Raw genomic sequence first — 10517 nt, 5'->3', positions numbered from 1 at the left:
TTGGTTCCCAGCACTCACATGGTAGCCCATAACCACGTGTAACCACATGGTCCCCATGGAACCACCGTTCCAGGGAATCCAACACTTTTTCTGACCTGGGTAGGAACTGCACACACATGGTACACATGCATACACATAGGCAAACACTCCAACACATATCATAAGAGTAAGTAATCTTGAAAACAAGAAGATCTCAGACATAACTGCTAAGCAACCACCATGCCACTACCGCTACTCCCCGGTCCCAGGCTTTCCTAATTGAACCATGTGAGGTCATGGTTAATTTGGGGACTTTCTGATTAACACGTGTTCTGTGCATACCTTCAGTGTGCCTCATGACGTTGTACACTTTCAGTGGTAACGTTGAAGACATGCGTTGTAGCCCATAAATTTAAGTGAGAGAATCGGTCTACAAGATGCCCCTCTCATGTGTTTGGAGGGTTCTGTAGGCTATGCCAATTCCTAGCTAGCATATTTCTCCCACTTACATGGATGGGCTCCCACTGACAGCACTTCCATGGCTTTTTGTGATGCTCAGAATGCCCTAGAGCAGAGTGCCTTGACCCCGGTGAGGTGTGGACTAGATAATCTTTCATGAGGCCTGTCTTGTGGGCTTTACAGTACTTGGTGGCATGCTTGGTCTGCAGACTATAGACACCATGCACCATGCTCCTTCAAGTTATGACAGCCAAATATGTCTCTAGATATTGCTATACATCCTCTTATGAGCAAAACCATCCCTGATTGGAGACCATTGTCTTTGGCAAACCCATACACCTTTCTCACTGGGATATGTAATTGATCACTGAGTTTTGTTGAGTCCACCTCCCAGAATTAACTGTTAATTTCATTTCCTCTCTGATTCCAATGTCTCTGGTCTCCTAAGGAAATGTACAGGTAAGAGCATTCATAAATGAATGTAGCAGGGAAGTTTTACCAGAAGCTGAAGTGCAGTGGCAGATGTCAGCCACTGGGTGGCGTCTGTACATCACCAGCTCTGCAGAACAAGCCCGGATCACTCCAGAAGCAGACAGATAAAACTGACCAGACAGAAAAGATAAGATTGGGCCTCGCCTAATTACAGAGTACTGTGACCTATTTACAGAAAACTGTGTGGCAGGCACTGAAGAAGGTGTTTCACCTATAATAATAAGCAGATAGCCTTTACTGAATATTTGCTCTATCAGCCAGACCCTAATTTCTACGTAATGTGTAGTCATCACCTTGAATTCTAATAATAATCCTAAAATGTATATTATGTTATAGACAAATGAACAGCACCTAAGAAGTGCAGCAGAATTAAGAAACTTGAGGGCTGGAATGTAGCTCAGTGGTAAAATACTTGCCTACCATGCATAAGGCCCTGGATTCAATAACCCAGTATTACAACAAACAAACAAATAATAAATAAATCAATAAATATTAAAAATTACCTAATTATTGAAAAAATACTCAAGAAGGTCATATCACTGTTGAATATCTAATGTATGCCAGACAGCCTTGTAGATGCGAGGTATTATGTTTAACCCAAAACTAAAGAAAAGATCTCAGAATATAACATTATAGTCCAAGCTTACAGAGCTGGCCAAGTTCATGTATAAACTCGAGGGATATGTATCAGATTCTAGCATCTTCTTCTGTCTCATACTGGAACACATCCTGTCTTCTGATGTGTCTCCCTGACAGTCTGCTCTGACGGCATCCTTGCATGCACCAGCTGTGTGGCAGAAATCACTCTGGGCATCTGAAGGTGAACAGACAGACAAGACCTTGTTTGCATGGAGCCCACAGTAAGGGACACGGAAGGGAACAGCTGATGAACAACCCATTCCAGAAGTCTTGATGGATCTGTGCTGAGTGCTGCAGGGTGAGAGGAAGTGGGGAGTGAGTCTGAGAGGCTGGAAGGCTGGGAGGAAGAGAAGAGGAAGTAAGTTCACACAAGAAACAATCACAGAGACAACCAATAGGGTTCAAGCATGTTTTTGTTTGTTTGTTTTTTAATTACCAGCATGAACTCTGAACTGGATTGCCTGGATTTGATCTCTATAGGTACTGTATATTACTGTGCCCTTGGGCAAGTTTACCATCTGTAAACTAGAAGCAAAATTACTCCACCCTTTAAGGCTACTGTGAGGATTAAATGAGTTAACCAATCTACACACTCAGAGCCGCTGTTCGCGGTGCTGCCTACGCAGAGCCTGATGATTCCGCTGCATACCTTTATATTTGACTTCCTCCACTCTACAAGCAAACTTTTCTCCACATCACCAAAACCTTCTTTGTTAAACACAGACCGTGTGAGCATTTATGCCCGCTAATACATGGAAGGGGAGATAAATACCTCCCCAGAGGCCTTGTGGTCACCCCAGAGAGAGAAGGTGGGTGGACCTTATCAGTGTCTCCTCTATAGAGATTTTTATTGCTGTTTTGGGAACACCACCGCCACCACCAAAGAACAAAGAGACCTAAAAATAGGATAAAGAGCCCAGCAACAGATCCACACGTTATTTATGAGTGGGATTTATGACAGAGTACACTCCACTCTGTCAGGGCTATTTAAAAAATCAGGTCGATGAGATAACTGTGTTGGAAAAGGAACCCTGACCCCACTTACACAGTCGTCGAAAGTTAATTCGGAGAGGGCCACCGTCTTCAGTGTGGAGCTGAAATGAGGTAGCTGAGCTTCTTGGAGAACATGGATGGAACAGATTTACTAAGAAGAACGTGGCAAGCTGAGCTTCTTGAACGTTAAGAACCTCTGTACATCAAAAGACACCATTAACAGAGCAAAAGAGAGGCCACAGACGGGGGCGTATATATTTGTAGAGTATGTGCTGGCAGTGTCATCTCAGAAAGGTACATCAGCATTAATATACATATAGCATGCTAGTAGCTCACATAGATTAAGCTTTCTATCGCTGTAACAAATACCCAAGGTAGGTAACTTATAAAGCAAAAAGGGTTTGGCTGTATATATGGGTTGGAGTAAAGTATTCTCTCTCTCTCTCTCTCTCTCTCTCTCTCTCTCTCTCTCTCTCTCTCTCTCTCTCCCTCCTCTCTCGGTTTATTGGAGTTCAAAGTTTCAGAGATTTCAGGCTGTGGCTGATTGGTTGACTAGTGGCTTTGGGCTGATGACACCATGGTAGGAGCCTGTGGCAAAAACAAAACTGCTCACCTCATGCCCAGAAAACTAAAAAGAAAGAGAAGGGCCCAGGTTCCATTATTCCCTTGAAGGGTATAAATCCTCCCTCCCATAAGCTCCACTTCTTAGAGGTCTACTGCCTCCCATGGTGCTGCCTAGAGACCAGGCCTCTGGGGCGTACTTATGACGCAGGACTGTCAATCATCAGTGAGGAATAATGAATATATACATGTATATATATATTTATATATATCCAGAAGAATCTTAAAAGACTTAGTGCAAAGTGAAACTTGCTGTATTTTAGCCAAGCATCCAAGAAAAAAGAATCTGTGACTTCATCACCCATATGCCGGCAAACGCTGAGTGGGATTGCAGATCCCACCCTCGTCTGCAGCGAGGCACTGAACTCCCTGCTGTGGGAACATCGGGGAAAGCTGAGTAGGGAGCTGGGACTCTCATCCCTGCTGAGCCTTAATAAGATCCCCAGTACTGCAGAGACCGTGCAGGGAGCCTGGCCTTTCAGTTCCCACAAGGCAGTCCCAGGGAGCCCTCCTCCTCTTGTACAGATGGAACCTGGTGGTTGGGGGCTGGTGGAGAACTTGTCCCACCCACACTTGGCAATAATGAAGTGGAGCGTGTAGCCCCTTATGCTGCTAGAACAGGTTTAAGTAAGACCCAGAGTCTCAGCACACAAACGCCCAAGATTTAGCCTGCTTTTCCTATCATGCCGCGCTTGCCTGTTCAGGTTTTTATTCACCAATACCCCCTGGTCTGGGGGCCACAAACACCAGAATTTATGTCCCAGCCATGGAGGCTGTAACACTTCCAGGGCAAAGGCACTCTGGTTCCCCGCGCACCTCTCTGTTTCGGCATGCAGATGCCTGTTTCCTGCTGCATCTTCCATTACAGGCAAGCCTGTGAAAGAGACTTCCTTTTTCTATGGTCTGCCATGAGCATTGAGGATCCTGGAACCTTGACTAGGGGTGGCGAAGGAATAGAGAAAGGACAGACACACATGTAGGAAAGCTGGGGTCCAGTGCGGGTCTGGGCAGCGATGAGTCTGCACCTACCACATCCAGCAACCTGGAACCCCAACCTGGAACCTCAGTGTGGATTCTTATGCACAGCACAGAGGGCAGGACTAGCCAGTCCAGGTAGGAGGTCTTCATAGATGAGCAATCTCAGACTATAGACATACTGGAAGAGGAAGCCACGGGTGCCAGTTTTTGTACACACTGGTCAATCCACTCTGAAACCCCCAAGGAGGGGTCTGACATCCTTCTTTAGCCTGGCCATTAAGGGGAAATGGTCTTACCCTGCCCACATCAGAACTACACTCACTCAGGGCCTCCTCTGTCTCTCAATACAGGGGTCTTCCTATGTAGCCCAGGCCGGCTTCAAAGTTGGGATCCTTCTGCCTCAGCATCCTGAGTGAAAGATAGCCCAGTGTGCATAATAGCTGCCTCTCCTTCCGAGAGTATTCTTCTCAGCAGAGCACAGCCCTGCCCTTACAGCCTCATCTAACCTCTCTAACACTCCAATTTCAAATGACCTCACATTGGGCAGTTGGGAGTTAACAGATGGACTTAAGGGGAGTCAAGCATTTGGTCTGCAGGATCAACCGAGAACCAGGGAAACCCCAAACTGAACTTCAAAAGGACAGCCTCTACAGGAGCTGGGGAGATAGCTTAGTGGGTAGTGTTTGCCACCCACTGAGCTCAGAATCTGAGTTCAGACTTCTAAGCACACATGCTTGAGTCCTTGTCCAGTGAGTTCAGTAACCCAGAACTGAGATGTGGAGTCAGTGAAAGAAAGGACTCTGACCACTTGTCATTCGAGCAAGCGGACCGGAGTAGCTCAAGCCATCTTTATTACACAGAATTTCAGAACATTCAAACAGTTTCAGATTTCCCTTAATCATTATCCAAGAATCTCAACCAGTACTTATGAAAGTTCATTTTAAGTCCCCCTTACTTCCTTGTCATCAGTGATTCTCCTTTCCCATGTCTATGCAGTAAAATATTACAATCCAAATGACTATGTCATAGCTAAGCACACCTGAATATTGCCAGCCAAAATGATTTAAGTTGTATTACAGGCCAAGTGATTGTATCTAGCCAGCCACAACTAGTTTGTGCACAGGCCAGCAGCAGACATACAGTTTCAAAGTAAAAGACAATTAGAACCCAAACAAACTTTTAACAGGAATATAACCAACTTACGTTTCTTTTAAGAGCACAGCAAATTTTACACACACTCATATACATATAACGGGGACACACAGATAGTCTCTCTCTCACACACACATACAGACCCACTCACACACACACTAATTTATAGATGCCACCAGCAAAATTATATCAATTCTATAATTATCTGGCAAAGAATAGAGAAGAATGAAATTATGTCATTTGTAGGAAAATGGATAGACAATAAATAAGGGAAAATACAAATATGTTTGTTTTGTTTTGTGTTTTGAAACAAAATTTTTCTTTGTAGCCCAGGCTATCTTTGAGCTCACTATGTAGCCGTTCTGACTTTGAACCCTCCCTGATACTCTTTCCTCGGCTTCTTAAAGAGCTGGGATTGTAGGGGAGCTACTATGATTAGATCTGTCTTCTCTGGAGTTTTCTAAATTACATCTGATAGTTACAGAAAAGCTTGCACTACTGTCTGACTTGATCCTAAATGCATAATGTGGGGCTCCCTGCTGTTGGAATTCAGACCCAGGGCAGGAGGCTGAGGTGCCCATTTAACCTAACAAAGCTGACTTAGCCTCCAGATTCTCCCAGCATCCCTTGCTCTCTGTGCTGAACTTTCTAGCCCAGAGTCCAGACTTTCTCTCACCTAGAGGATCTCCACTATATAATCCAGGCATTTTTATGCCCCCCTCTCCGCTCCCTCGCCCTCACTTTTCTGTCTTCCTGTCTGCATGGTGACTTCATTGATCCCTCTCCTGTGAGGTCCATGAACCTGCCTGAGAGCTGCCCCCAATAATCCTTCCTTTATACTTTAATTCGGCTTGAACTGGCTCATTTCTTCGGTGGAGAATATCTGTCACCTGCAAGGAAACCAGTTCAGCATGACTTAGTTGGGCAAGCAAACCCTGGTTCAAACTCCTTCCTCTTTCTTCTTCTTCTTCTTCTTCTTCTTCTTCTTCTTCTTCTTCTTCTTCTTCTTCTTCTTCTTCTTCTTCTTCTTCTTCTTCTTCTTCTTCTTCTTCTCCTCTTCCTCTTCCTCTTCCTCTTCCTCTTCCTCCTCCTCCTCCTCCTCCTCCTCCTCCTCCTTCTTCTTCTTTGTTTGTGTAGTTTTATCTGTCCTGGAACTCACTCTGTAGACCAGGCTGGCCTCAGACTCACAGAGACCATCTGCCTCTGCCTTCTGAGTGCTGGGATTAAGGGTGTGTGCCATCACTGCCCCAGCTGGTTCAAACTTCTGGAGTCTGACATATTCCTGGTGACAATTATCCCAATCCCATGTGCACAATAAAGCTTAAAGTGTGACTACATCTACAAAGCACATGAGATTTGTACCATAAAAATGGTTCTATATCTTAAAGGCCTAGGATCTGGAATGGTCTCTGATCAAGATAGCACAGCGGTCAGCAGGCTGTACAGCACTTGTGACATTTCCCCTAAGGACGGGTTCTACTGCTTGAGAAACAAAGCTAAAGATAAAGGTCTAAGGAGGGAGAGACTGAGATTCTGGAGGATTTGGGTGAGGACTGGCCCTACAGATAGCCAAGGTCACCAGGTAATTAACAACATCCACTCCCAGCCTTCTGGGCAGAACACAGGTATTCACTTCCTCCACTGAGGAGGCAAGCCTGTGTGGTTAGCACTCCTGGTTTCTCCAGGACTTAGCTGTGAGCACTTGTGCCTTCTATACACAGAAAGGAGATATTTGAAATAAATGTGTGTGTGGGGTTAAATAGATTTAAGGGAAGTAAGATTATTTCAATGTGATAAAATGATGACACCAATATGTGGATTTAAATTTTTTCCAACCCCACTTTTTTTTTTTTTTTTTTTTTTGAGCTGAGGACCGAACCCAGGGCTTTGTGCTTCCTAGGCAAGCGCTCTACCACTGAGCTAAATCCCCAACCCCAAACCCCACTTTTAATAATGGTTCTTAAATGCATTAACCTCCCTTCTAGCCCACCACCCACCAGAGGTAGTGGAAAAAAAAGGTTATTAGGACACGGGGGAAGTGGACCTGTTTAGAAATTGTTCTAAATCCAATTTGCATTGTCAGGAAATCAGCAGTTCAGTTCACAGGCCAGCAGTGGCAGCTCGATCCACTCTCAAACACTTCATGAAGATGCCAGCATCCAGTTCAGTAGCATTGGGATAGCACGCACGAACAGCCAGCCCTCGGCAGAGTCCGCACGCAGCAGCGGAAGTAACCAGGACAGCAGAGATGTCCGGAGTTCTCTGCCTGGCCTTTCTCAGTGAAGCTACGTTCACTTGGAAGGTGAAGAGGCGAGACCAACGAATCATTGCAAGCACCATCACTGTCCATTGAGTTCTATTTATATGCCCTCAAACATCACATGTTGTCCTACGGGTCCTGCCTCACCACAGAGTCTGTACCAGCTGACATCCTTCTGCCAATCAACCTCAGACGTGGCGAAAAGCTGCCAGCACACCACCAGAAGTTGTTTTTGGTGCATTTCTCTCTAAGGAGTCCTGACAAATGGAGCTTAGCAATGCAACAGAAGGCAAACCAATGCGTGTGTATCGTTAGGGAAGAATCCTTCATCACGAGTCCGTTCACATGCTTGCTTTAGCAAAGCATCCTTTCACCTCTGTCCACCTCAGTGAAACATCTTCTCACCTGTGTCTGCTTCAGAAGAACAATCCTTTACATGTCTGCCCCAGCGAAATACCATTAGACACAACTGACTTTCCAAAAAACTATGCTTCCACTTCATACTCCCCTTTCTATTTAAGAATTTTCCTCTTCTCTAACATTAGCAATCTATACACAGTAGAAATAATTATAAGAACCATCACATTTTAAACAAATGGCTATGCATGATGTAGTCAAACAATAGTCTAACAACCTTAAATTTCTATCCATGTACAATAATTGACCAAAAGAACCCCTTAAATTTCTACCACTATGCGATAATTAAACAAAATCTTAAATTTCTACCAATATACAATAATTAAAGAAAAAACCTTAAAAATCTGTTAATATATAATAATTACACAAACCCTTAATTTCTATCAATATATGATAATTAAAAAAAACAACCTTAAATTTCTATCAACATACAATAATTAAGCAAAGCCACCTACCACCCTAAATGTTAACAACTATAATACATCAAGCAAACAAAACCATCCTCCCCAACTTAAGGGGTTGGAACAATGGTTTTCTTTCTTTTTTTTAAGATTTATTTATTTAATTTATGTATACAAGTACACTGTAGCTGTCTTCAGACACACCAGATCCCATTACAGATGGTTGTGAGCCACCATGTGGTTGCTGGGATTTGAACTCAGGACCTCTGGAAGAGCAGTCGGTGCTCTTAACCGCTGAGCCATCTCTTCAGCCCAACAATGGTCCTCTTAATGTATATTCCCTTCCTGATGAATCGGGGTGAAGAATTCCTGTTTGGACCCCAAGGAAAAAATTGGTTAGTCTAATAAAAGCTAACTGTAGCATTTACTGCCCCATGCCTGTGTTTATCCAGTCTCTGTTTTGCCTGTCCAGTCTATGTGTTATCCAGTCTCTGTTGGATTGATCATTAGGGCTAGGCCTTTTGAAGCTGATTTGCATGCATATTTTGGAGAATTCAGTAACCAAGACAGTCTGTGAATCATCTGGGCTGTTTGTTTGGTTAAAAAAAAATCCCTGTCTCAGGTGAAAAGAGCTTTTCCCGGTCGGATCTAATTTTTCTGTTTCAGGAAAACACTCCTTCACATGTCTGCTCCAGGAAAATACCACCCAAAGATACCATAAGTTTCCACTTCACCGGTAGACTACAATGTTATGTGTAGACATATAGAGTCACACAAATTCTTGGCCTGGCCTTGATCTTGGGACTTGCCTGCTTTTTATAAACAACTGAATTCCTATCTATCTATCTATCTATCTATCTATCTATCTATCTATCTATCTATTTATCATCTGCCTCTCTCTTTTATTTATCTACCAGCTCTAACCCCAACATTTTACTGGTTCTCTTTCTCTGGAAACTCCAACAGCTATACCACTTGTGGACATATACCCAAAAGATGCCCCACCATCTGGAAACAACCCAGATGTCCCACAATGGAAGAATGGATACAGAAAATGTGGTTTATTTACATAATGGAATACTACTCAGCTATTAAGAATGAGGACATCCTGAGTTTTGCAGGCAAATGGATGGAACTAGAAAATATCATCCTGAGTGAGGTAACTCAAACACAAAAGGACATGCATGGTATATACTCACTAATAAGTGGATATTAGCCAAAAAAAAAAAGTACAGAATATCCAAGATACAGTCCACAGAACTCAAGAAGGTTAACAAGCTGAAGGGCCCAAGTGAGGATCCTTCAATCCCACTTGGCAGGGAGAAGGAAGCAATCATGGTGTGTGGGGGAGCTGGGTGGGAGAGAGGACAGGGAGGGGAAAAGGGGAATATGACTAGGTATGGGGGAGGGGTTGCAGGAACAGGAGTGAAGCCCTGAGGGCCAGCAGAAAGAATGGAAACAGGCAAACTGGGAAGGTAGGAAGTTGGGGGGGGGGGTGTCTTTAGAATGTACCAGAGACCTGGCAGGTGAGAGACACTTAGGACTCAAAGGGAGGGACCTTAGATGAAATTCTCTACAATGCGGAGAGGGAATTTGTAGGGTCCATCTCCAGTAGAAAGACAGAGAGAGCATCAAGTGGAGGGATGGGGTTGTCATCCCACAGTCAAAAACTCTGACCCAGAATTGTCCCTGTCTGAAAGAACTGCAGGGACAAAAATGGAGAAGAGACTGAGGGAAAGGTCTGTGACTGGTCCAACATGGGATCCATCTCAAGGGGAAGCTCCAAGCCCTGACACTATTACTGATGCTGTGGTATGCTTACAAACAGGAGCATAGCATGGCTGCCCTCTGAGAGACCCAACAAGCAACTGACTGAGTCATATGCAGATACTTACACCTAACCAACAGGATTGAGGATTCCTGTGGTTAAATTAGGGAAAGGCTGGAAGAAGCTGAGGAGGAGGGCGACCCCATAGCAAGACCAGCAGTCTCAACTAACCTGGACCCCTGAGATCTCTTAGACACTGAACCACCAATAAGGCAGCTGATATGAGGCCCCTGACACATGTACAGCAGAGGACTGCCTGGTCTGGGTTCAGTCAGAGAAGACACGCTTAACCCTGGAG

General features: G+C 44.3%; 1 long non-coding RNA gene across 1 annotated transcript in view; it reads right to left on the bottom strand.

Moving 5' to 3' along the window:
• Nucleotides 1–4975: 4975 nt before the first annotated feature.
• The window catches only part of LOC120099897 (uncharacterized), a 38962-nt gene continuing 33420 nt past the window's right edge, over nucleotides 4976–10517 (bottom strand). Inside the window, exon 4 of the long non-coding RNA XR_005499356.2 lies at nucleotides 4976–8760. This is a non-coding gene — a long non-coding RNA (uncharacterized LOC120099897). The remainder of the gene's footprint in view (nucleotides 8761–10517) is intronic.

The sequence above is a fragment of the Rattus norvegicus genome, chromosome 1 (assembly GCF_036323735.1).
Source record: "Rattus norvegicus strain BN/NHsdMcwi chromosome 1, GRCr8, whole genome shotgun sequence".
In the NCBI taxonomy this organism is placed as follows: domain Eukaryota; kingdom Metazoa; phylum Chordata; class Mammalia; order Rodentia; family Muridae; genus Rattus; species Rattus norvegicus.
This window is presented reverse-complemented; position numbering and strand designations above follow the sequence as displayed.